Source organism: Falco biarmicus, chromosome Z (assembly GCF_023638135.1).
Source record: "Falco biarmicus isolate bFalBia1 chromosome Z, bFalBia1.pri, whole genome shotgun sequence".
Taxonomy (NCBI): Eukaryota; Metazoa; Chordata; class Aves; order Falconiformes; family Falconidae; genus Falco; species Falco biarmicus.
The window spans coordinates 64,758,240-64,785,850 of NC_079311.1; the positions used below are offsets into that span (position 1 = coordinate 64,758,240).

At 36.5% G+C, this 27,611-nt stretch overlaps 1 protein-coding gene and 1 long non-coding RNA gene across 4 annotated transcripts in view; one reads left to right on the forward strand and one right to left on the reverse strand.

Moving 5' to 3' along the window:
- The window catches only part of PDE4D (phosphodiesterase 4D), a 624,748-nt gene that overhangs the window by 356,498 nt on the left and 240,639 nt on the right, over window positions 1-27,611 (forward strand). The window lies entirely within an intron of this gene.
- On the reverse strand, window positions 940-27,503 carry LOC130142325 (uncharacterized). The gene is made up of 3 exons (XR_008819357.1): window positions 26,924-27,503; window positions 19,358-20,879; window positions 940-13,938 (listed from the first exon to the last, which is right to left on the reverse strand). It is a non-coding gene; the product is annotated as an uncharacterized LOC130142325 (long non-coding RNA).

The following is a 27,611-nucleotide window of genomic DNA, read 5'->3' on the forward strand; positions in this document are numbered from 1 at the left end:
AGGAAATGGGAAGAGAACTGGAAAATAGTTCTTGGGGTTAAGATTTCATTGAATGGTTTTAATAAGAGTTCTGTTGAAATGTTTTGGATGTTTTACAAGGTGTTGTTGCTGTATTATTGTTCACCTTATAAAAAAGGAGTAAATATCTGTCTAGTTTTAACAGCACCCCTGAAATGGCACTGACAGAGAGCTTGTCAGAGCAGATTGCTTCAGCAGTCCCACTTAGACTTGTACATTTTGTAATATTTTTTTTGTGCGCTTCTACAGGTCAGACATCCAAGGAATGCTAGAGGCTAAATGTAGTTTGACTTTAGCAGTCATTTAGTTGTTGAAATGAGCTGTCCTGAATAAATAACTGGGCCTGGGTATTTGAAAAATGAGGGCACTGTGGCTGGAGCTGAAGGCTTGGCAGGAGCATTTGTGAAGGGTGTTAGCATCACAGGCAAGTAATTGGTTCACTTAGTATTTTTTCTGCCCTCAGAGAGAGGGGAAGTCTCAGTCTGTAAGTTCTCCTTCAGAAGATTTTGCTATTTGCCATGCTGTGATATTCTCAGTTTTAGAGGAAGACCTGCCCTGTGAAAATCTCTTGTGTTTCTAACCAAATAGTGGTTTTAATGTATTTATTTAACCACAGTAAAATTTTTATTCAATCTGTTTATCAGAACAAAACTTTTGTTGTAAAAATTACACCATTGGGTGTCTCATTTCCTAGAGAATTTGGGAAGAGTAAGTTTGTGGTAAGCCATTGACAGGTCTTAATAGTCTGAAACACAGTGGGAGGGCAAAAGGGCCAAATGCTTAGTTTATACAGGCTGTGTAGCTACTTTGTTTTCCGTTTCCTTTTTTTTTCTTTTTTTTTTTTTTTTTTTGCAAGTGGTGAAAACTTGAACAGTAAAAGAGGTAAGGAAAAAGGAACTTTTCTAATGACATCTGTAGTTTACAGTAATGCCTATTTTGTGTAGAAAGACTGTAGGCACAGGGATAACCTCACACATTTTAATCAAGAGTACTTCAGCTCTGAGGGAATAAAAATTAGACAGTATCCAAAGTTTGTCAATAGAGCTAGATTTAAAAAAAAAAAAAAAGTTAAAAAAAAATTTTTTTTTTGCTTGTTTGGTTGATGCTTGAGCCTTTTGACTAGTGCAGATGAGATTTGTCATTCCAGCACAAATACTGTAATATGTTCCAGCTGGTGAGTTGAGCTGAGTGCCCTAGAAAGATGAACTTGCTTCCCTGGCTGCTGCCACCAAGGAGTTGGGAGTTGCAATGCTGGTGTTCAGAAAGGGTCACCATCCAGAGCAGTCATCGCCACTCAGCCTATGCAGAGACATCCTCCAGAACACCACTATCATATGGGTTGGTGCAACTTCACTAGCTCTGTGTGTGGACGGTGAGAAAGGAGAACTGCTGTTCAAGCAAACTCTGCTTTGCAGGCAGCTGGTCCTCTACCTCCCCAGACTCGGGGGTCCCTCCCCATCCTGGATCCCCACTGTTATCCACGGTGGCCTGCTGCAACAGGCAACTGCTGACATGAAACTGACTCTGCACTGCATTGCGTTTTCAAGTTTTCCATAGAAAAGCTGGAAATAGGCTGTGAAAGTTTATATTCTTGCACAATTATTTTCTTACCTTAACTTTCAGAAAGCCAACTACTTGTCAGACTGTGTAGTGGTATAACGAGCAACAAAATTCCTACAGAACCTTGCAGAAATACTGCAGTGCTGTAGAAAAAAGATTTTTTGATCAATGTTGCTGATTAATGTTGCACTTCATGTTGTATGGAGCTTCAAGATAACAATAAATATGCATATTTGCACATCTGCATCTGTTCATTAGAAAACTGGAACTATTGTTGACAAGATACTTTCCGTTGAAATGTTTGTAATTGTCTATCCACCATTCTTAAATGAAAATTATTTTCAAAAATGAAAGGGTGAATTTTAAAAGTGAATTACATACCCAAACTCAGTACAAGGAAAGGGTTAAGTATCCAACAGATGAATGAAACAGCTGCAGAGTAACTTCAGGTAGGAGACAAAAACTTGCTGAATAAAAATAAAAGGCTGACTGGGAACACACAGATCACTATTAAGGTAATTACTTTAACTGTACCTGCAGAACTTCAATATATCCATACAAATGGAGAAAATTACATTTATTTGCATAAAAAATTCAGAAACAGCATTAAAGGTCATAAATCTTTTAAGATCTAGAGAGTGCATTGCATTAATTGTGAAAGGCTATCTCTAAGAGAAGAAAAAGAAATAAAAATGCCTACTTTGTGAAGTAACTTTGGTAACAGGAAAAGTAAGCTTATGAAATAAATCCTAAAATTCAGCTATCTGATGAGAAACAAGTCACTGCAGCTTATAACAATTAATGATAAAGTTGACTTTTAAAAAAGGTATTTAAAATAAGTCAAGTAAGAATGTGTTTTCGTTCATTAAATAACAAAATCCCTGAAAGCAATTACTTCTGTTTTTAAAATAATCTGAGTAGATGAGTTATTTTGCATGGAAGTTACCTTTACACTGGAACAGAGAATAACTGACCTGGAGGTAGTTACCTAATAGCCCAAGAATGTGAGGTTTTGAAATGACAGCTGCAACCAGCCATGTAGGAAAAAGCATCGACAGTGGCGTTGCCTGAAAAGGCCCCATTTAGTTTCTCATGAAGTTTGTGCAGAAATGTTTTCCCTTACTTGGGAAGAACTGACATTTCAAGGCAGCCCTGGAAAAAAAATGTAAACTACATCAATGGGAGAGAAGTTTTTTTACAGAGTTTGTGAATTGTAAATCCCTGAAGGTCAGTTCTGCTGTTGTCTGCCTTCTGCTTTGATTCAGAAGCTTGAATATCCTTATGCTTTAAATTCTAAATATGGTGGAGTAGTAAATTATTAGTAAAATTTTACAGCAAAATGCATGCCTTAGCAATTTCAAATTATGATTTAATAATAATAATAAATAATATCTTAAATCATTCTTAAAAGATCTAAGGTAAAACCTGATCCTGCTGAGGCCAATGGCCACTTTCTCACAGGCATCCTAAAAGTAGGAATTTTAAGAAAGGTTCGAGAAAATCTTTAGGGATATGAAGATACATTAAAAACATCCTGTACTTTTAACCTCTTAGTAACACATTGACATTGGTTGGACCAGTGATTTTCTACACAGCCCAAATATGTGTTAGCATGGGTATTACAGTGGTTCAGTACACAGAAAAAGTGCCATATTTTGTGACAGTATTCAGCAGGACTAGATATTCCGGTTCTTTTGTCTAGCTGAAGCAAAATGTGCAGGTTGCAGGGCAAATATCCCTTTCTTGTGTTTTTTATGCCTTTTATAATTTAAAGTGTTCCACCATAACCTTGCATCCTAAGTAACAGCTAGAGAGACTGTGAGGCTTAGTGCTTTGCACAAAAACTGGCCAGGCTTTATACAGCAGGCAGGAACATTCCCTGCAGTAAAGAATGCCAAGGAAAACCACATGCAGGATGTATGCTTGGGCTTTCTAGACCTTTGGTACTGCTACAATGAGTAAGCTGGTGCCAGGGAGATTTCCTCATATTGTTCTATTATGTCTCACAGACTTCTCTATTTTTAAATGAATGTATAAGTCTTCTTAAATCAGCTGGAAAAGCATTTGGAAGAGAACTATTCTTTTTCTATGTATTTGTATTTTACTAGTGGAATTGTGAGTTGAAGCAACTTATTATTTTCTTCAGATTCTGCTATCTTTGGAAAAAATATTTTTTTAATAAATACAGCACATTCATCTAATTTATCCATACATAGTCTGGGACTCTTCTGCATCATAAAGAAATATATGTTATTTAATCTAGGTTTGAAATCATATGTTTTTGGGAAAAAAAAAAGAAAAAAACACATTACTTCTGACATTGGGATTTAGGAAGTCATAAAAGCATGTTGCAAATTAAGCAGTGATTCACCTGTTTCCTAAAATAATTTTTAGCCTCATAAATCTTTAGACTGTATCTTCTTCTTATAATTTCACCAGAATATTTTCTGATTTTTTCTTGAACCAGAGTTGCAAAGGTCAGATGAATATTTTAAATCATTCTTCTGTTCTCTATTTCTACATAAAAAGAGGAAATGAAAATGTTCTTCTCATGTATTTGTTTTCTGTGTATAATTGAATCTGCCACATTTTTACTTTCCTTCACACTCTGGTAATTGTGGTGTTGGTAAATTTAGGCCAAATCTAAAAATATTACCTGATAGGTTATTAATCAGTGCCAAAACAGAACTGTTAACAAATCTGAAAAAGTTTTGGGCATAAGATCTGTGACCTTTTTCTCAGCATAATTTATTCTAGCCAGAACGCTGCGCAGAACTGTTTAAGTGCCTAATGCCTATTGATTTTGATACAGGAAGTTATGTACATAAACTGGAGGGGAGAATCAAAACCTCTAATGCCTTGCTTGGCACTCAGTATTTTAATTTTCCATGAGAACAGTCTGAAGGGAGTCCAAAAAAAAGGTATTTGTTTTCAGAAGCAGTCAAATGGAAATGAAAAATTAGTTTACGTATCTGCTGCTCATTTTCCCCCCGCTCTATCTTACAACTGCTGAGTGTAAATCAAGCCTATTTATGCTCAATAAGTTAGCTAATCTGCTCTATTGATAAATGTTGCACAGGTTTTTAGATAAGCCTGTGTGCCACTCTCTGTGCCACAACTTACAGAAAATCTGAACTATCACTTGACTTCTGATATGCTATGCCTACTCCCTACCATGCTGACCAACATTATGTCTATCTTAATGTGTTTTTCCTGGCTGTATTAATTCATCAGGGCCTACCTATACCTGTCTTTTTTCTTTAGAGTCTAAGGTATTTGAGATAGGGAGTGAGTTTGTTGCTGTTCTGTTCAGCAGCTAGCAGAGTAGACTCACAGTCCCTAAAGCATGCAGTTGTACAGAAAAATCATGGTGCTTGTAACAGTGGGAGCCTTTGGGGATGCTGTGTTGACAGCTGTCATGCTTAAATCTGGAAAAAAACATATATTTTGCCTTCCATAACTTCTGGTTATCTACATCATTGGTGCCATTTATCATCCAATTTACAGATGTACACCTAAGATTTTAATATACCCATGTTTTAGTCAGAAATTAACTTTTATATTGCTTGCCTGCAAAATAATTTTGAAAGCCGAATAGAATGGGTACTACCATTTCTAGCAGAATGATATGGATGAAAGTATCTGAAGAGGTCATTATATAATAGTCAAATGCATGATCACATATACCCAGAAAACTTTATGAAGATTTTTATGTAACCTAACTGACCTGTCGTGTATAATATCCAGTGAACATAATCTATTCCAGTTTCTGGCCATCATTATCTTGAAAACAGTATCTAGGCCAAACTTCCCTGGCTGCAAATTAAGCAAGCTTCTTGTCTAAGCTCAGAGTCCGTGGAGCATAATCAGTCAGTCTATTTTTAAAAGTATTGTAGGAGCCACCAAAAGGTGTTGTAATTTTTTTCCTGGTCTTCCTGTGATAAGATTAAACATGCCCTTTCTTTATGGATGATGGATGTTGGTAACATCTTTGCTTATTGTGATACTTCTCAGTAATGCCCAAATTTACGCAAAGTGAACCTCACGGAACACAGGCTTTGTATAGATTTTCCATTATAAAGTGTAGTGACAGGACTGTATTGTGGTACGCAGAATTTTTGAGTGTTGGTGATGATCCATTGACTCAATGCATCTAGGGGGGTTACTGTTCTGCACCTTCCTTAAAATATTGTCTGCAGATTGGTATGTTGTTTAATCTGGAGGCTGCTGCCCACTTCTTGCAGATAATAGTTTTTAATATTGCCAAAAGTAAATTTCCTCTTCTCCAACAGGATCAAAATGGCTAGTGGGTGAAACTGGATTGTGATCCAATGTATCATTACATTAATTTCTTCTTTGGCTTTAGTAATTCTGACAGTTTTCCAGAAGTATTTTACTTGGTGCTTAAAGTTTCTTAAATACTGTTGTTCTCAGTGTCCAGGTTCTCAAGATCCCTTGCATGCTAATCCATCTCCCTTAAATGTTTTCATCCGTTTTCTACTTATAAAATCAAGTTTTTGTCACGCCATGCTTTACTTCAAGTCACTAATGGAAACATCCGGCATGAGACAGTCTGAAGAGCCTCATGCAGTGTGTGTTTTTACAACTTGATAGACGTTATTAACTTTTTATTTTTGTCCGTGTATCCGCTTCTGCCAAATATTAATGGACTCCAGCCCAGGTATCCCCATGTTGTTTCAGTGTACATCACATAAAGCAGTATCTAAAGTTTTGCTAAACTCAAGATAAATGAAACCTATGGCTTCCAGTTTCAACTTGTATCTGACCAGTTTCTTTGACAAAGAAGGTTATAATGGTCTGGCAAGATTTTAAGCTATTTTGACTGGTTATTGTCAGCTTATCCTCTAGATTGTTACAAACTGAGCAGTGATTTCCTTTTAGTATTGGATTTAAGCTAGCCCCTTCTCCTTTTTCTATATTGACATTGTGTGCCCTCTCCAATGCCCTTTACTCTTACCGTTATTCTGCAGTTCATTAAAAGTCACTTATGATTTATATATTATTTCAGCTAGCATCACAAGCACACTAGGGTAAATTTAATTTTGTCCTGATTCTTTACCGAATACTTCCAGTATCATTATTTTGCCTCTATTTTTTAATTGCTTGATACCTAATAATATGACAGTGATCCTACTATATTTATATTAAAGGGAAAATAGATTATGCTGTCATTATTTTGGTGAATTTCAAATGGTGCTTTGAAGTTTTTGAACAGGCTTTGACACAGCTACTACAACTGGGAAAGTTATTAACAAGCTTTTACAATAACTCTGAATTGTACTTTTTATGTTGAGTAATAAATATTTTTGTCTGCTTGTCTTTTGGATCATAATATCTTAAAATTATTCAGTAATTTCTAGCTGTAAAACTTTCAATGCCAATAATGGAGAAAATTCATCACATATTTTAGGTAGTATATATCTGGGGGGCTGCAAGTGTTACGAGCACATTTTAGCCTATGTGGCTTATAAAATATTCCCCAAACTAGGCTTCTCTGTTCTTGATACTGTTCCCTTGAGAAACAAGGAAATAATTTCACTAAATGCTAGGTTTATGTGCTTGCGTGAGTATGCTCTTTGGCTTGGAGATAACCAAGTGAGCAGTGTATTGCATATTTTCATCAGTGTTAACCTGGTAGGTCTTTGCATACTCCTTTTGTGAGAAAGAGCAGCCAGAAAAGCATTACTTGGTTTGTCTAGAAAATGTGTTTAGAGTTTTAAAACTATGAAGACATTTAATTATTGAGATAGGAATTTGTACTTTTCAGTGTTACTGGAGCAGAAGTTTGAATTATTGCTAATCATCTCTTACATATGTGATACTAACACCTGTGAGATTTATCCAACAATGATTCAGTTCTTCAACATATATCCAAAATATTCTCAAGGTATAGAGAAACTAAATTTGCTTTATACTTTGTGATGCAGATTTACTCTGAACTGTGATCAACCTAATCCATTTCTCAGCGCTAATTTGTAAAGATTCAGCTGTCAGGTTGAATAGATTTTACATTTTACTCCGAACAGTTCTTCTCCAGCGTAGCTTCAGGTCTGCATCACAGATAAATAACCTTGAATATTTTAAATAACATAGATAAATAATAAAAGAGCGTGGACCAGCATTGGCCTTCATCTCAAAGTCATGCTGCTCTGAAAGAAGGTAGCAGTACTGTATCTCAGACATTTTTTGACTGTGCTGCTTACTGCCAGTTTCCCACTGGCAACCTGTCACCCCTGCAGCATCCTGCAGCATGTGGATCCTTACCGTCCCACCCACAGCAGTCCTCTGTGGCTGGGGTAGCAGGCTCAAGCTTACAGTCACACCTGGCAAGGTCAAGTGTTCAGTAGTGGGTATGTGGAAAGGACAGCAAGCTTCAGATTATGTGAAGTTACCTTTCTGCACACTTAATCACAGTTATTACAAGCACTCTTTTTGATTCTGGGGTAAGTAGATGACAATGGATTTTAGGTTTCTTCATTGGAATAGAATAAGGCTTCTCAAAAGACATAAATATATGCATGGGCAATTGTGAAAAAAAAATGTCAATTTTGAGCACAGTAAATCTTAGAAGATTGAGAGAACCTGTCAGAAGAAAATCTAGGAAAATCTGAAACCAGATCATATTGATCAGGTCCACAGAAACATATTCTAAAGTGATGTTTAAATTTACCTTAGATGACAAAGTAAACAGTATGCCCTTACTGCTGCAGGTTGCACCATTTACCAAAGCATAAGATGTGTGTTGTAGCCACTGCAGTCATTACAGTTTTAGAGCAAAGATAAGCCAAGGACTCTGGGTGTGACAAAATGAAAAGACAGGTTTGTGTAAGCCTAATTATAATCACTCTTCCATATCTGTTGTGACAAAACTGAAAGGGCCCAAAGAATGTTCAATTTGATTTCCCACGCTGAACTTAGACTTCTAGCAATTTAGCTGTCTATTTTATTTCCTTTTTACGGATTACCTAATGAAATAGAATTTATTTCATCTTAGTTCCCACTTACTTCTATTTAAGATCCGACAGACTCTGGTAAAATTCAACTAAATGGGCTATTGCTGATGAAAAATAGCCCCAAACTAGAAAGCAAAGATAATTAGGTCAAGAAGTTATCTCAGGTGTGCTCTTAAACCTGTTTAGAGGACCTGACTTCCTTGAAGAACAGGGGATGTGCATTGCATTACTTGTTTCTTTTTGCTTTTACCTTTGATGTTCTGAAAAGGTGAAAATGCAGCCTTTAAAGTGGTAATTTCTCTCTCTTGCATGTGCATACACTCTCACACAGATATGTAATACAGGCTCTTTTTTCATGTTGGGTTTTTATCTTGCTTTTCCAGGATTGTTGCTTGTCTATGTAAGGGAGGGAATTGAGTTCACCCAGTCATCTGATACTTCAACTCCGTGGCTCTGCAAGCATTAAGACCTTTCTTTACCAGCTTTTAATTTCAGACTATCTTGATCTTTAGTACAGAAATAAGGTATTTGAGTTTTAACAGTTCGTTGGGATTGTTCATTTCTATTCTAACTCTAATGAATAGTCAAGTGAAAAACTTGAAATGAGAAATTATTTTAGTAAGTTTAATTATAGTTTATGATTTAAATAGTCAAAAAGAAATATCTTAAAACAAATGGGCTAATCACGTTTCTGTTACTGATCCCCTTGTCTAGCTGGCCAGTTACTTTCTGTGGTTTTCCCTCTTTAAATTGAAGGGGGTTTGATACAGCAGCTGTCTCCCATATTTGTACACAGTTAAGTACAGTAACTTGCTGGAGTCTTTAGGAGTTACTGGAATACAAATCTTAAATTAGAAAATGAATTCAGTTGATTCATCATGTTCACCTTTTCAGTCTTTTTACTATAATAGATGCATTAGTTGTGGTTTTTTTGGGGGGTGTCCATCCATCCATTCCCCACCCCCATTTCAAGCCAAATTTACTTGTCCTTAATAATAAATTTATTCTCTTGGAGCTGGGATAGGGTGGTGAGACGGAAGATAGGAGGATACTGAGGAAATCTAGTCTCTAATCACATTTCTGTGCCAGCGTTAAGCAGGGAACTGTGTTTTTTAGTCCCACTCATAAAGTGCTGTGCTGGTCAACTTAAGCATAGGCACTATCCACTTTTTGATCATTTATTAACAGCTTTTTAATATGCTTTCTCCACGCAGAAATACATGTGGTTTTCAAATTAGGCCCACAGTTCATGTCATCTCTCTTTTTGGCTCTGTAGACTCTGTTTTAAAAGTGGTAGCTTGTCTCTTGGTGGCAGAACTGCTCTCTGCAGTTCAATACAGCTATTATTTCCCAAAGTATATAAAATGTGTATATGTAGGACCTAGTGTGATACTTGCCATCCTGGCAGAGTCACTGGAGGTTTAGGCAGGAAAAACCTTCAGTGATGAAACTAAAGCTTTTCTACATCCTTAACTGCAAAGTCATAATTTTATAGCTGGGATCTGTGCAGAAATTCTGCACAATTTCTGAAGTTGGAAAAACCATCATCATGAGCATTATGGGTCCACTCACTGCCTCAGGTTACTAGTTAAATGTAATTTTCAGAGTTATTAAAGAAGTACAGATGATGCAATCAGCCTTTTAATTACCTTGTCCTAGAGAAACAAGAAAAAGGGCCACTTTATGCATTCAAATGCAAGAACAGTATAAAGAAGCTCAGGAAACAGTGTTTCATAGTTTTAATTAGTCTGTGTGATTCACTGCTGCAGGAGATTATTATAGAGTCAAATGCAGTAGTGGATTTCAAATGATGCCAGATATTTTTAGAAACCAGCGATAACATTTTACTGCTGAGCATACCAGGAGAGGCATAGCCAGATAAGCTTCCAAATGCCAGCTGATTTGCTGCAGAGTCCATGCAAGGACTTTCCTCACCCACACACACAAAGCAGTTTACAGAGTGGTCTTTTCAGAAATATCTGGGACTTTCCAGACTGTCCCAAAGGAAAAAAAGATCAGTGGCTGTGCCCCTTTTTTAACAGCTATTGAGGCTAGGAAATGCCATTCTCAGGATGAAAAATACTAGTAAATAGATCCTGCATGGCATTGCCCTCTTATGCATGTGTTCACAAGGTCTGCTGTTTGTAATTGTTGTTGCTGTTCATTGATGTTCACCAGTTTTGTACATTTTACTTCTTTCTTTGAAATGTTTAAATTATTTTTTTCCTAGTTAAAGTGAGAAGCAACTGTTAATTTAATTTCGTTGTGTCAGACTTCATTTTGCTTTGGCTCAGGAATCAAAAAGTCCTAAAGCCTTTTCTTACTATTACTTTTAGAATGCCTTTTATCTTCATGTCCATATTTTGGATATTTTTCTTTCTGTAGTAGAATCATCTGCAATATACATTATTAAAAAAAAAGAAACCACTACTGATGCAGATGAATTGTCACCAGTGTGTGCTTGCTATTTACAAAAGGTGCATTGATAACATTCTGGGCATATGACTTTTTTTTTATTTAGTTATCTTGGCTTTATGTATTTATGTCTACACAGAATTTAGTCTTTCAAGTTTTTTCTTAGGACACTGTGGTACATACAGTTTATTAATAGCCCTATATTGGTTTTAGCTCTGCAAGTGGGAATGATGGTATTGCAAAGAGCTAGAGAGACTATCTTCTTCTGAAGATTAATTTTCCACTCTCACTTAAAATTTGCATAAAATATTTGCTTTCACCAGACAGATTTGGAGAATTTAATCACATTTCACATTTACCTATGTAATTGTTCAAATGATTTGACATTCAGATGGTCTTTTGTTGGGTTTTTTTTTGTTGGTTTTTTTTACTGTCTGATCCCAAGGCCGAGGCTAATGAGTAGGCAGTAATCATGACAAAAAGAAGTTCGGAAAAAAGCTACCAGTCGAGAAAATACATGTTCAAATTATCAGTTTTAAAAGTGCAAGATAATTGTGAAGACGCCTACAAAATCTAGTGTAGTTAAATGTGTTAGGAAAGTGAAGATACTTGTTCTTCATTTTTTTTTTTTTTTTGTAAGAAAGGAAAATTTGATGATATAGTAAGAGCTTGTTTATCTGAAACTCTTCTTTTAGGTCTGTCAAACTGCTTTTCGTGTTTGTCATTGACTTTCCTTTCACTTCCTCCCCACCTAAGGCCAGAGCAGTAAACAAGAGTTCTTTGATAGTTTTTATGCTATCCATAAAATTATGTCCTGTATTTAGCATCATATTTTGAGCTACTATCAGTGATTTATTTTCTGTTTGTCTCTCAAATATACTTAGAAAATGTTTTAGGATTTCTGTTTCATGTTGTCGCTCATCAAATCCTTTTCCTTCTTGCATTCCTTTCTCCTAGTACATGTCATAATTTATTTCTGACTTTGATGTGGTGCGAGATCACACAGCTTGTGTTAGAGCTCCCTCTGCTGCAGGATGCCCCTGTGATTTGTTCTGCTTGGTTATTTATGACAAATAATACAGCCTTAACATAATATTTTTCTTTTAAATTTTACACCTATTATACAGATGTGCAATCTGAGTCAGATCAAGAAATTCGGGCCTAGTCACCTAGCAAATAGCTGGTAATAATGATTTTCTAACAGATGTAGGCAGAACTCTTGTATCAGTCAATGCAAATTTAAAGTGAAAATAAAGATTTCAAGAAATTGTTTACTAGGTTGAATTCATTAGGATTTCTCTTTCTTTACTTTTTTAAAGAACATGTTGATGTCATGTGCTTATAATTTAAAACCCAAGTGTGGTTAAAAGATAAGATACTGACAGTTTCTCCTTGGCTGACCACAGGCCTCAATCATTTCATAGCATGGATCCCTATTTAATACTGTTATGACACCTAGACTGGTCTGTACTTTAAGCCAGTGGAAGGAAAGTTCCCCTTTCAGAAATAACTTTTGAGACATCCAACTAGCCTTGGTACCTAATCTGAGGATCTGGTAACAGACATGTCTGTGAGAAAGAAGAAATAGTTTCGTTCTGAAAATGTATGCATAAGACAATTTAAAATTTTGTGCTTCAGAATCATGATGATGTGTATACTAAATAAATATTTGCTGCCTTCTCTCTCCATGATAGTATTTTTTCTGTAAATATTGGTATTTGAGTTGATGCTATGTACACCTACATAATACATTTGTAAGAGGCAATCAAGAAGCAAAGAAATGTAATTTCCTGCTCCTCTTTCAGAAGTCTTATGCTAATAATGTTGCTTGAACGTATTCCAGGAAGAATGTTGATGGCAAAATCAACTCTTTGTTACGTTGATGGACATTTTCTAGTATTGTTATCATAATAGGTATTGCTTAATGCCCTGATGATCTCTCTTCCCTTCAGGGTTTGCCAGAATTGCTCGACTTGCTGTTCTGTAAAAACATCTTCACCAACTTTTCAACCCACCAGTCTGAGAAATCTGGAACTGTACCAAGCAAAAAAGCTCAGCCAAAAAGCTTTATCTTTCTAGGAATGAAGGAAAATGAAAATAAAAAATAATAAAAAAGCAAGTGTTGTATTTGTTTAGTTTACATCCTTGGTAATGCAGACAGTTGAAAAGCTGGGACTGATCTTGACTGTGTTTCAGAAAGAAGTTTTGCTATCCTAAGTCCTGCAGTATTTCTTTAGTTTAACTTCTGTAGCAGAGCAAAGATTTATGTAACAATCTGCTCTGACAAAGGAGGAAAAAGGATTAAACTTTGAAATAAAACACGCCTAATTTTAATTTGCCAAATAATAAATTGTCCTTATCAAGTCTTGTCTGAGAATTCAATGTATTTTCAGGACTATGTAATGTCAGGAACAGGGACACACCAGGGCTTTGACATGTAAGAATGTCTTGAGATAAGGGGAAGGTGCAGGCTACCTCTGATCCTAAAATGTCTTAACACAGGAACAGCCTCTGCAAAAATATTTTACTTTTCAGATGCCTTGAGAACCCTCAGCAATCTTCATTACAAAGTTTGTATTCAAAGCTTGCTTATGCATCATCAGTTTTGAGTCTGGACAACTTCTAACATAAAATTCAGTCAAAGGAAAGAAAAATATCTTGATTGAACAAGAGAAATACTAACTTGAAACAACTGTATATGAATGCTGACAAAACAGAGGATGTGAGTAGTAAAGTATATAAATTAGAAACTAATCACTGTAGGAAACCAATGAAGTGAAAGGATTCAAGGAGTATTCTAAAGCCAAGGCAGTTAAGAGTGTTTTTCAAGGTTGTTAGACAAATCGTCTTAGCAATCCACTCTATACGGTATGAAGTATCTCCATCTTACTTCTCCAACACAGAATTGAAAGGTAATCCAGTGACAGCACAGACATACTGTCAACAGTTTAATACAGGAAGACGACTTTACCTAGGACATAAATAAAATAATAATAATTTAAAAAAAAAAAAAAACAAAAAAACCAAAACCAACAAAAACTGAATGAGTAGAAGTGGAGGCTAGGAAATTAACAGTAGAAACAGTAATTTCATTTTAAATAGATTCTGCAATTGCTAAGTGAATTTATCAAGGTTTGCTGGGGATTGTTACACAATATATTTTAGAGAGATGTTCTGTTTCAAGTAGGATTTAGTTTAGGGCCGTTTAACAATCTGCATTATTCAAGAAGTTGGTTTAGGTGATCACAGGAGTTTGTTCAAGCTTCATGATTTCGAATGCAGTTTCTGATACTTAAGTATGCCTTTCCATATGCCATGATACATGTCACTGCTGCCAAGATGACTGTGAGATCTCACATAATAGTTGTCTGAAATTAAAAAAGCTTTTATTCAGGTAGCGCTCTGATTATGCCTTCATTATGAGGAATGGAAACTATTGTCAAGGCAATAGACTATATAGGAAAACAAAACTCAGCATACCATATGTTAAATACATATTAATGTTAATTAATTTAAATTATATATATTAATTAATATTAAATCATGCAAATCCTTCTTTTTTGTGTAGTGATAAACTCAGTGTATCAATAATCTCCAAAGATCCTACTTTGGAAACCAACAACAAAAAGGCTGTACTAGCACCACGCTTCTGTTGATACATCAAAGAAAAAAAGTCTTGAAAGATATGATGATCTGAACCCAATCATATAGTTGTTACCACACTGGTAAGATAAACTTGCTTCAGTAACTACATGTATTCAGTTTTTGATCTAAGGAAATGGCTACTTTTTGCACCACTCCTTCCCCTCCGCACCCCCTCCCCTCCCCCCCCCCCCCCCAAAAAAAAAAAAAGGAAGACAGAGTTAGAATGGCCTAGAATCACCCCCAAAGGCACACTTTGAGTCATACTGGGTGTTAGGATCCTGTCTGCAGGTGCCTCCATGCTGTAGTAACCCATCAGCTCAAATGCTGTGAAATTTATTGTGAAATATGTCATATGGACACCAATGATATGAACACAGGCTACAGAACAACAGGGTTGTTTTTGAGGTACTGCACAAGAAATTAAGAATTGTTTTAAATTATAAGAACAAATTCTGTTGTCCTAAAAGACTGAATCATCTATTGAAGGATTTTCAGTGGGAGTTTTGTTCACCCAGAAGCAGATAATTTGGCTCAGTATCATAGTCTTCATGATACTCAGGTTTATTCTTATTCTTCTCAGCACCACCTCCTGTTAAGACTGGAATACATAAAAAACCCACCACCACCAACAACAAAAACAACCAAAGATAGCTTGATTACTTGGATATGATTGTAATATTTCCTATTGTGAAATTCCATGCTTTATGATGAAAGGCTGTTAATGTCATTATCTTTAGGGAGGGGAAAAAATATCTTCCTTTAATTAGAGGGAAAAAGTAGCAAGCAAATGAAATTACTGCTTGGGCCTGGGTATTTGTTCATGAGTGGGTTATTGTCATCATCTATGACTCTGAAAAATACTGCCAGAAAAGAGCAAAATGCCTTTTACAGAAGCATAAGTTAATTATTTTTGACCTGTATGAAAATTACTTCTAGTCCTAACTGCTAAAACTTCATAGAAAAGTAGAAATATTTAATAGGAATACTCTGGTGGTTTACTTACTCTAACTCAGATGACTTAGTTTTACTCACGTTTGTTGATCTCAGGCATTATTTTAAACAAGCTAAAATAAGAGCACAACAATGCTTCAGGAATATGGTGTTCTTTCAAACAATGTGTACTTATTTTTTAAATGGAAATATTATTTCTTGACTATCAGTTTCTTTGGCCCTGTGTTAAAGATTTTAAGAACTAATTTAAACTGGGTAATACCTTGCTTATCTCTGGCTATAACTTGATTTTGTTACAAGTAAGAGATTGAAATGCCTTTTAAATTTTATATATATATATGGCTTTACATGATGGAAAGACATAAAAAACCTTAGACAAGTGTATTATTAAGTTACCTATGGTGTTTTAGAATAAAAGATGATAAACCCAAAAGATAACCAACATACAGAATATTAAGTTTGTATAATCAAATTTCAAAACATATGCAAGGAGTGTCCAAAGTGATTCATTATCAGGTTTATTAATGTGTCAGAATAAATAAACCCATTCATATGGAAAGGGACTCATTTTGTAAAGTACTGTTGCACAGCTGAACACACCGGTGGAGTTATTACCACTTTCATTGGAGAAGGTCACACAGTATGCTAAAAGATCCATAGAGAAAATGTGATTAAGTATCTAATCTCCATTAAATTCTGCTTGAGAAGTCAATTTTATTCCAGATTTCTAGAATGAAATCCTGACTAATTCTTCCAAACCTGCAATTATCTGAATAAATAATATTTCTGATAGAGCATAAAGTGGCTTTTTTTTTGTTAGAGCAAGATGACTTCTGCAATAAAGTTAAAAATGCAACAAAAAATTGGACTTCATCATAAGGACTTCTGAGTTGATGAGATTGAATATATTATTTCAATCTTTATGAAATGCAGGACACTTGGTTTATAGTTCAGACTCAGGACACTCTTCTATGTATTAATTAAGATTGCTGTCCAGTATAGCTATATGACCTCAGAGGTCATAGAAGAAAAAAGAAAGCCAGCTTCCACCAATTGCCACCCTGCTTCAGCAGTAAAATTCTCCGACACCTTTCTACCACATCTCACAATCTGAACTCAGATTCTCCCCCAGGCATGTTTTCCAGCCATACCATGATACATTCTGTGTCTCTGCCTGTTGCTGAAAAGGACAAAGATGGGAAGAAAGTGAATTTCTTGCTGTAATACACTGCTGACACTATAATAAGGTGTTTATGATCTCTTGGGACTTCTGAGGTATTATTCTTAAAAGGCCAGTCACCTCTTAAAGAGAGTCTTTTTAGAAAGGCTTATATGTAAATTGTGAGTGGGTGAGACCAGGGTGACTTTTTTTGCTGAAAAGCATGTGGTTATCTCAAATATTGGAGATTTCATTCTATAAATGTATTTGTACACCACCCCATTAAAATTTGGTGATAAAAAGAAGTATTCATTTTACTTTGAACTGTTGAAATCACATTTTACAGAGCTGGCACAAGGAAGAGGTTTACGGTGTCATGCTCTTTGTGGTAGTCAAAATTCATTTCAGTACTAATTACAATAAAAATAAGCATTCTATCAATTTTTTAGACTAGCAAAGTACATTGAAAATACATTTTGGATCAAATTGATAGGTTTCTCTTCTGTATTATTCCAATAAATAGAAGTACCTTGTATGGTTTTACCATCATTCTGGATCTCAGAATCTTTTTTTTGAAAATGCAGTTCAAATATTTACATCACTGTTTTAATCAAGCCCACCTTGATTATTATATAATTAATAAGTCCCTCAGAAATGAAAGTTATTTGCATTAAATGTTTGTTTTAAAGGATTCACATTCTTACAGTGTGGCTTAGGAGCCTCCATGACTTATTTTCTTATTTGGGATGTTGTATTTTGTTAGTGACGGTAGCCTCACCTGTAGGTACAAATACCTGAGCATAATATGCAGCACAGTAATAAGTTATGGCTTTTCTACAAAATTATTAATAGTAAGTGCACGGTTTTGTTTTTGGTTTAGTTTGTTTTGTTTAAAAAAAAAAAACACAAACAAACAAACAAACAAACAAACAAACAAACAAACAAACCCTAAAAGCATTTGCAGCAGAGTTTTGGGAAAGCTTCACCTTTCCTCATAATAAAATCCCATTCTCTTCTGTCTCTTCCTTCTCTCTGATGAGCAGTGGGGAGCAGCAGACTGCAGTCCTGGGTTTGCACGTTCAGACATTAAGGCAAGCTGGTTGTGAGGTTTCACATGCGGGAGGCACCATGGGGGACGGTGGGGACAGGGATGGCTTGGGGGCTGGGTGTGCCTGTGGAGAGGCTGAGCCTGGGCAGGGCAGATGTGGCCGCTTGGTGCACCCAGGGCCCTGGCAGCACCTCTGCTGCCTTCTATTTCTTAATGGCATTGAAAGGTTTGAAAACGTAGCATCTATTGCCTGGTTGCAATTCCTGCTTTGTTCGCTGAAGCCAGAAATGGATGTGGTTATTGCTGCAGTCAGTAATAGTTAAGCCATGATTTCTCTAGGGGCTGAGTAATGCTTATCCATTTCTGAGTCTTTTTCGGTGTTTGGTTTTTATTCTGTGGCTTTGTGTTAATGACTAAATGGAACCTGGTCTCCTCTTTTCTTCTGCTTTTGTTTACTACAGTGTTTGGGAACTGGTTTCTTTTCCCAAGAAAAGGCTGTGGGGTAATGGTGTGCAGGTGTACTCCTCTGGCTCTGGGAAATGGGGCATCATCTCCACATCAGGTTGCTTCACCTCTCATTTGGGTGCTCAGGCAACTAGAGGTGGACTGTTGGGAAACAAGGGTCTTATAGGAAACCCAGCATGATAAGAATGCATAGTTTTCTGTGATCCACTTTTACTGTTTAGATTGGGGTTTGTTTTTTTGTTGCAAGTACTTAACTATTAAACCTTGGCTGTATTCTTGAGGAGGATCTTTGTACCTGTGGTTCCATCCAATGATTTGTTCCACTGGGCTGCAGGCAATTATGATAAGGACCTTTTTTCTCCAGAATAAACAAGACTGCTTTGTACATACGGCTGAGCAGGATCCACAGTCTGCACACTACAGCTCTTTAGTAGGAGTGTTATGCTTATAAATACTTTGTTATCTATTATTATTATTTTGATTTACAATATTCATGGCAATTTAAAGTCTTGATGAAAAGTCACAATTTATGATTTGCAGTCTTGCTAACAAATCTTCCAAAGTTGTGATATTACTGTACCGTGCTACTTTATGCAAGTTAGCAGTTACAGACACCTTTTCCTATTTGCCCTTGTTGCAAAGGATGCTGAGACACTGGAATAAGGAACAGGGGAAACCAGAGGATGCAAGAAAAGAATGTTGTTTCCTTGGCAACAGGCACTGTGCTGCTCAGGGCACAAGTGGCATCTGTCTTAAAGACTGTTAAACAAAACTATGTAGGAAAATAGGAAACAAAGCTTAACATTTCTGTGGCAAGAGAATAATTCCCTCAACCAGTCCACAAGAACTCCAAACCTTCCAAAAAAATCTCAACCTTTTTGACTGAGAATCTGAATAAAAATTAATAGGAAATAAACATCAATGTTTATTACATTAAAAAAACACCACCAACAACAAACAAAACCCCAAACATCCAAGGTCAGTGAAAAGATATTATAAAATAATGAATTCTAGTAATCACTGGTGCTGATATAGCAAAGTTATGATGGTCAGCTTTACATTCAGAATAATTCTGGAGAAAGGGGACTGTCACAGAGGTCAGGAGCTGGTTATGCAACTTACAGCTTTTGATGAAACCTTGCATTGGGAATGCTGAAAGCAATTTGGAGGTTAGCTTCTGTGGGCATTCTTCTGGCAAGGACGATGTCTGTGCTTTTAATTTTCTGCAATGTAAATGCAACCTGAGAGTCAGTGTAGAATGAAGAACGTATAACATACTCATGTAGTTTTGAGTCTGTGTTCTGTTCTGAAGTTTCTCAGTGATTCAAAAAGCTTTCTTAAGGCTCTGTCTTAGCTTTTCTATTCTTCCATTAGACATACATTCACAGGAATGAAATTTGTGTTCAGCTTTGTGTAAATGAAGTTGAGCAACATCCTTTTCTTGGAGACTATACTTTTAGACAGCATTGTCTTCAATTATCTGGATACAATACTTTTGCAATGAAACTTGAATTGTGTATATGTGCTCTCAGTTATGTCTGAAATCACAGCAGTTATGTCAGAAAAATACGTGGCAAAGATGGTAGATTTAGGTAGCTTGTATGTGCTGAAAGAATAGACAACACCGATGAGAAAAAAAATAATAGTCTTGCAGACTTTTATATCTAGGTGAGTGTACCATACTGTCAGCAGTAAGTCTGCCTCACTTCTATGCAAGTTGTCTTTTTTGATTGTGTCTTTCTGATGTTTCATTCCCATCCTCATTAGATCAGGATTATCCCCCTTTTTGAAAAGTTTAAACATGCTTGGTGTTACTGGAATTATGTGCATGAGTTAAGTGAAGTAAATTTATAAAGTTACTTATTTCAAAGCAAAAAATATTATATATTAAGAATTTCACTTAACTGTTAAGAATTTATTGATAAGTCCATTTCTCACTTCTGATATTTCAGAATATGTCAGGAGAGGCAAATATAAAACAGCCACAAATCAGAACCATAGCAGTTTAGACTTGGCTGCCATTTATTTGATGGATGAGTTAACGCCTACATGAAGTTCATGGCAGTGGAAAAAGGAGGAATCCCCCTCATTCTTCTGGAATCATGCTGGCCTTTTATATTTAAAAATTACTGAAATGGAAAATAACTTACAGTTACTCCCAATGGTGTCTGTGTTTTTTTCTACTAAAAATAAAAATAATAAAAATCATTGTCAGTATTTAGATGAGATTGCTCCAAACCATAAGCATCATTTAAAGGCAATGTTCACAGAAAAAAGTGGCATTTCTCCATGGGTAGAAAAGGATTAATGAGATTAGCTTAATATTTCTTGAAGGGTGTGGAATTATTTAATAAAAATAATATTATATGTGATAATCCAGAAATAAGGTCATGTTGGCTGCTGATTCTTTTATTTTGCATACTAATCTGTATAAGATGGGATCAAGAAGTAATTTTTCCCTGCATTTGAATGAAAAAATTAGTGCCTAGCTTAGTGCTTAAAGGAAATACTTTTTTACCTTTCTTTGAAGTGTCCTGTTGTTAGCACCATTTCTTACATCATCATCATTCAATTTGGAAATGCAGTTTGGAAATTCATATGGCTTTGCAACATCAAATTGTAAATATGCCTCAAACGCTGTGTTCTAAAACAATAAGCAGCTTTTATTTATATAAATAATTGTTTATAAGAATATCTGTGTATGTACATATATATATATATAAGCTATTCTTACATATTTAGATGTTATATATTGATATATACTTTGAACTTATGTAACTGTATACTTATAGTGTACATATAAGCTTATAGGTATGTAATTTATACTCCAAAGAATGTAAATTAATAACAAAACTAGTTTTATTTAGTTTTCATATAATTATTTTATGCTGGGACATTTCAGTGAAGTCTAATTCCCTTATGCTTCTCAAAGAAAATCAGTTTGAACTGTTCATTTAACCTTTAGCAGCTTATATTATATCTATTCCGCCAACATTGCAGAGCCTAGTCCTGTAGATCATTAAAACACACACAGCTCTACCCATGTATGATAGTTTCTTATTTGCTTATGAGGGTAAAATAAATATTGTGTTTGTCACAGTGAAAAAATGACTACCAAAATTAGGAAACTCCTTGTTTGATTTGCACTATCTGAGGTAAATATGAAAAAGGATGGTTAGAAAAAAAAATGGGTCCAATCACTAAGGACTTCTAGGTCTAGATTTGTTGTTCATTTGCTTGTAAAAGCTTCACCTTTAATGTTTTTTAACAAAAAAGAGACTTTAGGCCTTTTTCAAGGACAGCATTTTAAAGCAATGAGAGACACGACTTTCAAACCGTTTTCTTTGGAGTTGCAAGATTTCATAACCACTGGGATGCTCAGAGATACGCTGCCCTGGGGACATCTTGACTCCTTTCCTGTCTGAAGTTCGATTCAAAATTCAATAATGGACCTCTGGAACCTTTCTGGATCAATTTTTCAATATTCAAAATTAATACATTTCTGTGAAAATGCATGTTGGGTGGTTTTGGTTTGGGGTTTTTTTTGTCATTTTTTTTGTACTGCAGAAGAAAATGTAAAACATTTCTGACCCTTTACATTTGTAAATCTGAGGTACAAATAAGGGTTTTTCCAGAAAAAAAGAACTGATAGCAGCAGGGTTGGTCACAGCAGAGCAATGAGGTCATAGGACCCTTTTTTTCACCATGTAGTGACTGCTGCCTTTACTGCTAGCCTGAGTCTGTGTAACTTCTCTTGGCATGCTAAAGATTGCTAAATGAGGCACTCACACAGAAACTGTAGGACAGAAAAATGAAATATCATTAAATAAATGTTAATTTCATAGAAAACTCGACTATCTTACTCAGTACTTTCAAACTCATCCTGTTTGATTTTGCAATTTGGAACTCTGCATGCATCCACTCAGCATGTAGGAAGTGTTTCAAAAAGCAGAGGAACTGAGTAAACCATGTTCGGTTCAGTGGAGGGAACTTGGCAGAAAAAGACAGTGCTCCCTCCTCTCTGTTGTGGTTCGGGGAGATCAAAAACACGGATCACAGAAACACTGGTAAATATAGTCAGTGAGCAACATAGAGGAATATGTAGGGATATATTGATTTAAATTTTTGTAATGTATATGAAAGTATGGGAATGATACAGTGGTATAAGACTACTGGACAGTATATAAATCAGTGGACTATACCAGTGGAACAGAGGAGAGATATAGACGTCATCTAGGCGTTTGACATGGTCCTCTACAACACCCTTCCCTCTAAACTGGAGACATGGATTTGATGGACAGACTGTTTGGTAGGTGAGGAATTGGTTGGATGGTCACATCCAGAGAGTAGTGGTCAACAGCTCTCAATGTCTGGATGGAGATCAGTGACCAGTGGTGTCCCTCAGGGGTCCATATTGGGACCAGTACAGTTTAATATTGTCATCAACAGTATAGGCAGTGGGATCAAGTACACCCTCAGCACATTTGCAGGTGACACCAAGCTGTGTGGTGTGGTTGACGTGCCTGAGGGATGGGATGCTATCCAGAGGGACATGGAGAAGCTCAAGAAGTGAGCCCAGGGGAACCTCAGGAGATTCAACAAGGCCAAATGCAAAGTCCTGCACGTAGGTCAGGGCAACCCCTGGTATCGATACAGGCTGGGGGATGAAGGTAATGAAAGGAGGCCAGCGGAGAAGGATTTGGAGGTAGTAGTGGATGAAAAACGGGACATGAGTTGGCAACGTGCACTTGCAGCCCAGAAAGCCAATTGTATCCTGGGCTGCATCAAAAGAAGCGTGGCCAGCAGGTTGAGGAGGTGATTCTGCCCTTCTGCTCTACTCTGGTGAGACCCCACCTGGAGCATCCAGCTCTGGAGTCCTCAGCACAGGAAAGACATGGACCTGTTGGAGCAGGTCTGGAGGGGGGCCACAGAAATGATCAGGGGGATGGAACACCTCTCCTATGAGGAAAGGCTGAGAGAGTTTTGAGGTAGTTCAGTTCCTCTGGAGAAAAGAAGGCTCTGGGGAGACCTTACTGCAGCCTTTCGGTACTTAAAGGGGGCTTACCAGAAAGGTGGGACAGACTTTTTAGTAGGACCTGTAGCATTAGGAGAAGAAGTAATGGTTTTAAACTGAAAGAGGGCAGATTCAGACTAGAAATATGGAAGAATTTTTTTGTAATGACAGTGGTAAAACACTGGAAATGTTGCCCAGAGAGGTGGCAGATTCCCCATCCCTGAAAACATTCAAGGTCAGGTTGGATGGGGCTCTGAGCAACCTGATCTAGTTTATGTCCCTGCATTTTGCAGGAGATTGATCTAAATGACCTTTAAAGGTCCCTTCCAACCTAAACAGTTCTATGATTCTATGATACAGGTATGTATCCAGACAGAAGTGTTCCAGTCTAAACATGTAGGTCTACTTGCAGGATCATGGCTTTTTCAAGCACACACTACAGTTCTAACCCAGCTATTCTGAGTTCTGTGTACATGTACTAAAAGAAGCAACACAGTACATTAATTATTAAATAAAACTTATGTCAAAGACAGATGATTCCCACTTCCTGAGTTTTGTCTTGAGAAGTTTAGAGCAAAGAAAGTGGGTGATTACCTGTTACATTTTTTTACACACAATATAGGTTTTAATTCACATATATATATGTTCTTTGAGAGTGAATTTGCAGAACGTTTAAAACATTTATAAAAATACAGTGAAGAAAGTTTCAGATTGTAAATCTTGAATGTAAATGCAATTTTCTTCTATGTATATTCTTCAGTATAAAGAGACATAAGAAACTGCAGATGGATTCTTTTTGGTACTGTAATTATTGACACTTGATAGAGAAAAATTCTGGATGACTTTCAATACTGTGTTTTATTTTAGTGGGCAGTATCCCTGTTGTTGTATAATGAAGTGCCAGCCATTAGAAACATACTTTTCTCAAGCTCCTATAGACAAACCAAAGAACAAGTGAAATGATTTGCCGCAGGTTATGCAGTCTTGCTGGGTAGGAACAACAACAGATTTCCTGGCTTATAGTCCTGGACTTTCATAGGAAAGTCACACTTCAGAAGACAGAATAGGTCTCTAATTACTTGTAAAAAGAAGTTTCAAGTTAAGTATTGAGGAATCAGAAAATGTCAATATAGAGGTAGTTACTGCTAATTCAATTAATCCTGTCTAAGCACGAGTGTTATTCTGAAGTCTTTAACTACATGAACACTATGTTATACATGATTTCTGCTGCGATCAAACAGTGCAGAATTTTTATTTACTTTTATTTAAAAGCTGTGGAGTCCAGTTGTGGCCTAAGGTAAGCCTCATTCATCATGGTGATGTAATATGATGTAATATTCTGTTACCACCAAGGAAGATGCATTATTAGATTCTGTTACTACGTTGTCAGATTTCTGCATGACATTAAAAATATCTATAGTATACCTGTAAAGAGGCACAAGAATAGTTATTAGTAATTTTACACTAATCATATTGATAAGAGACATTTTCTTGTCCAAAGACATTTTTGGCATCTTACCTTATCCCATTCTAATAAAATTACTTTAGTATTTCATATTACTTTAAAGTCTTTGCATATTTCAGAAACAAGAAGAAAGCACAATAAAAATTAGTTTATTGTAGCCTAGATAATCTCTAGAGAGTTTAGTTCTGATACATTTTGATACTCAGAAGTCAGTTTACAGATTTTTTTTTATAGTACTGATCGTCTTGTTGATGCAGAACAATACATGTTCTCATTCAATTCAATGGATCTAGATATAAATGGGCATCCATTTATATCTGATGTGTGCTATATACGGAAGCAACATTCACCAATAATAACCTACAGATAAGAAACTAATAGGACTATTATCTTATAAATCTAGGCAATGTGTGTTTACAAGACGTTTATTGTGGTAATATCTAATATTATTAGAAATTATGCTGTTAAAATATCTATAACTATATGTTGCTGGTAATTAACACTACTCTGGGATATCCAAAGTGAGTGACAAATGTCACTGTTGAATTAATTAGACAGAGGTACAACTGTAAACAGTTTTTTGCCAATCAGTATTGCTATATCACTGAATTCTGATCTGAGTAGCTTTACATCGTGTAAAGCAGAATGCATTTTGCATTCTATCTAAAAGGTAATGCACCTTAGCAGAACACTTTGTTATTTTGCTACTGAGAATAAATCTGATTTGTTATTAAGTCAGGAAAAAATATGAGAATTTAAAGTCTGTACTTAAGACGTAATTTACTTTAGAAAAACTTCATAGCAAATGAAAACAAACAAACAAAAAAGTATGTGCTAAGCCCTAGAACTGAGGATCTTTTCTGCTTATGTTTTTGAATAGTTACCCAGAAAATAATTACAGGAAGTGGTGCTGTAAAGCTCTTAAGAATACTTTATTGTGCTTCATTTATATTCACAATTATTCTAAAGAATGCTTATCAGTTCTTATACGAATGAGGCTCTGTAATACAGTACTCTTCAAAGTGCAAATGCTTCCAGAGTTGCTAACAGCTTAAAATTAGTGTGGGCATAGGGAAGAACTGAGTGGCCACAGGTGAGTGTTTAAATTGCAGGACTAGTGGGTTAGCTATGTGTCATGACCTAAATTTTTGAAGTATCTTGTTAATGAGCTGGTTTGTCTCATATTGTAAGGAAATTTTAGCTTAGGTTTGCTCTGTTGTACTAGACCGCATGGGTGATAGACTTGTCAGTTCAACTGGAGAAACGACGTGGAGCAGTTCTTGTGTGCATGTCTGTCGTTTCCTGCTGTTCCCAGAGCTGCGTGCAGCTGCTCACCCCTTCTCAGGCGTGTTCCTGAGAAGTGCTGTCTTACCCATAATGAGCAGCAGACCAGCAGTTTCTCATATGAACGTTCCTGATCCTGCCTGTGTAAATATTATTGAGTAAAAGGACACAGACATTATCAACAAATAACTAATAAGAAAAGATGGTGTCTGTGTAAGAGGATGACACCTAGCATTACCTCATCAGCCATACCTTTTCTGTGTTCTTTGCCTTTAACAAATGTAAGGCAATTTATGTTATCTTAATCCTCTTTCACTGACATCATTAACCATTTTTCATAACTACTGTGAATAACATAGCATTTCCATTGTCATAGCAACTTTTGAAATCCTTCAAATACAAAGTATCATCTGTTGTTTGCTTTAGAATGCAGTCCTATTTGACTGCAAAGTATATCGGAAGTTAACACTGGTCACATCTTGCTGCTAGAACAGTCAGTTATGCACGAAGTACTGCATCGTCGTAAAAGAAGAGCTAGCTATCAGATCAGGCTGTCAGCTACTTGTATTTGTTTTCCAGAGGTATGTTTTTCATTTAAATGTTTGAAGACTGTTGGAATCACAACTACCAAACTGTGTCTTTAAATATTAGGGAGGTTGTGAGGAGAGGAATTGCAGTGGTGAAGAGGAGAGAGCAGCAGTAGGTAGAAGGCAATTCAATACTACAGCTTCTCTGAGATCCTTTAAAGAATTGCTTTAAAACATGTTTTCTACTCTAGCCATCATAGTTCCAGATTATGTGATTTAAAGGCCTGCATAAATTTCAAGCAGGAGCGCAGTACGGTGTGCTCATAGTTAAGGCTCACAGACATGGGTAAGAACAGGATGTGCTCAGGAGATGAAAACTCATCACTGCTTTGTCTTACCTGGTAGTCATGGGAGACTTTCTGAAAGAGCCAGATCTCCCTGGCGTCAGAGCTGTTGCAGCGAGCAAGATAAGCAGATGCAGCCAGGACTGAAGCTGTCTGTCATGCCACGTGGTAACACAGGGTCCCTGCAGGTCCTGCTGCAGGTGCTGTACCAGCAAAGCAACCGGCTGCTGCACAGAAGGGCAGGAGCCTTCTGCCCTGGCTCTCCCAGGAGTCCTTACTGAGGGGGTGTTCTGATGAGAGGGCTGGTGACTGCCCTGCTGCTCTTGCTTCTGTTGATGGGAAATCTCTTCTGAGCCTTTGCCATTCTTGGTGTTGCAGCCGCAGGATCTTCATTGGTTTCTTTTTCAGGATGGGGTGGAGAACATTTTGCAAATGGTTACAGGCATATCTTTCTCCCCATGTCTTTATTACTATCCCTTCACAATGTGTGCTTTCTCTGGAGCTTGGCCAGAAGAGGAAGCCTGAGAGCACTCCTTGGCCACTGCAGTCCAAAATCCACAGTAACTTAGTGCAACTCAATGCCAACAGCCATTTAAGTGAGCCTTTGTGCTGAAGCAGCTCAGCAGCGCTTACGCATGCCACTTCATTAGCTTCTCCATGGAAAGAGGAGCCTCTCCCGGGAAGACAGAGATAGCTTTCTGGGGAGCTGGGCGGGTAGAGGAAATCAGCTGCTGAGCAAAAG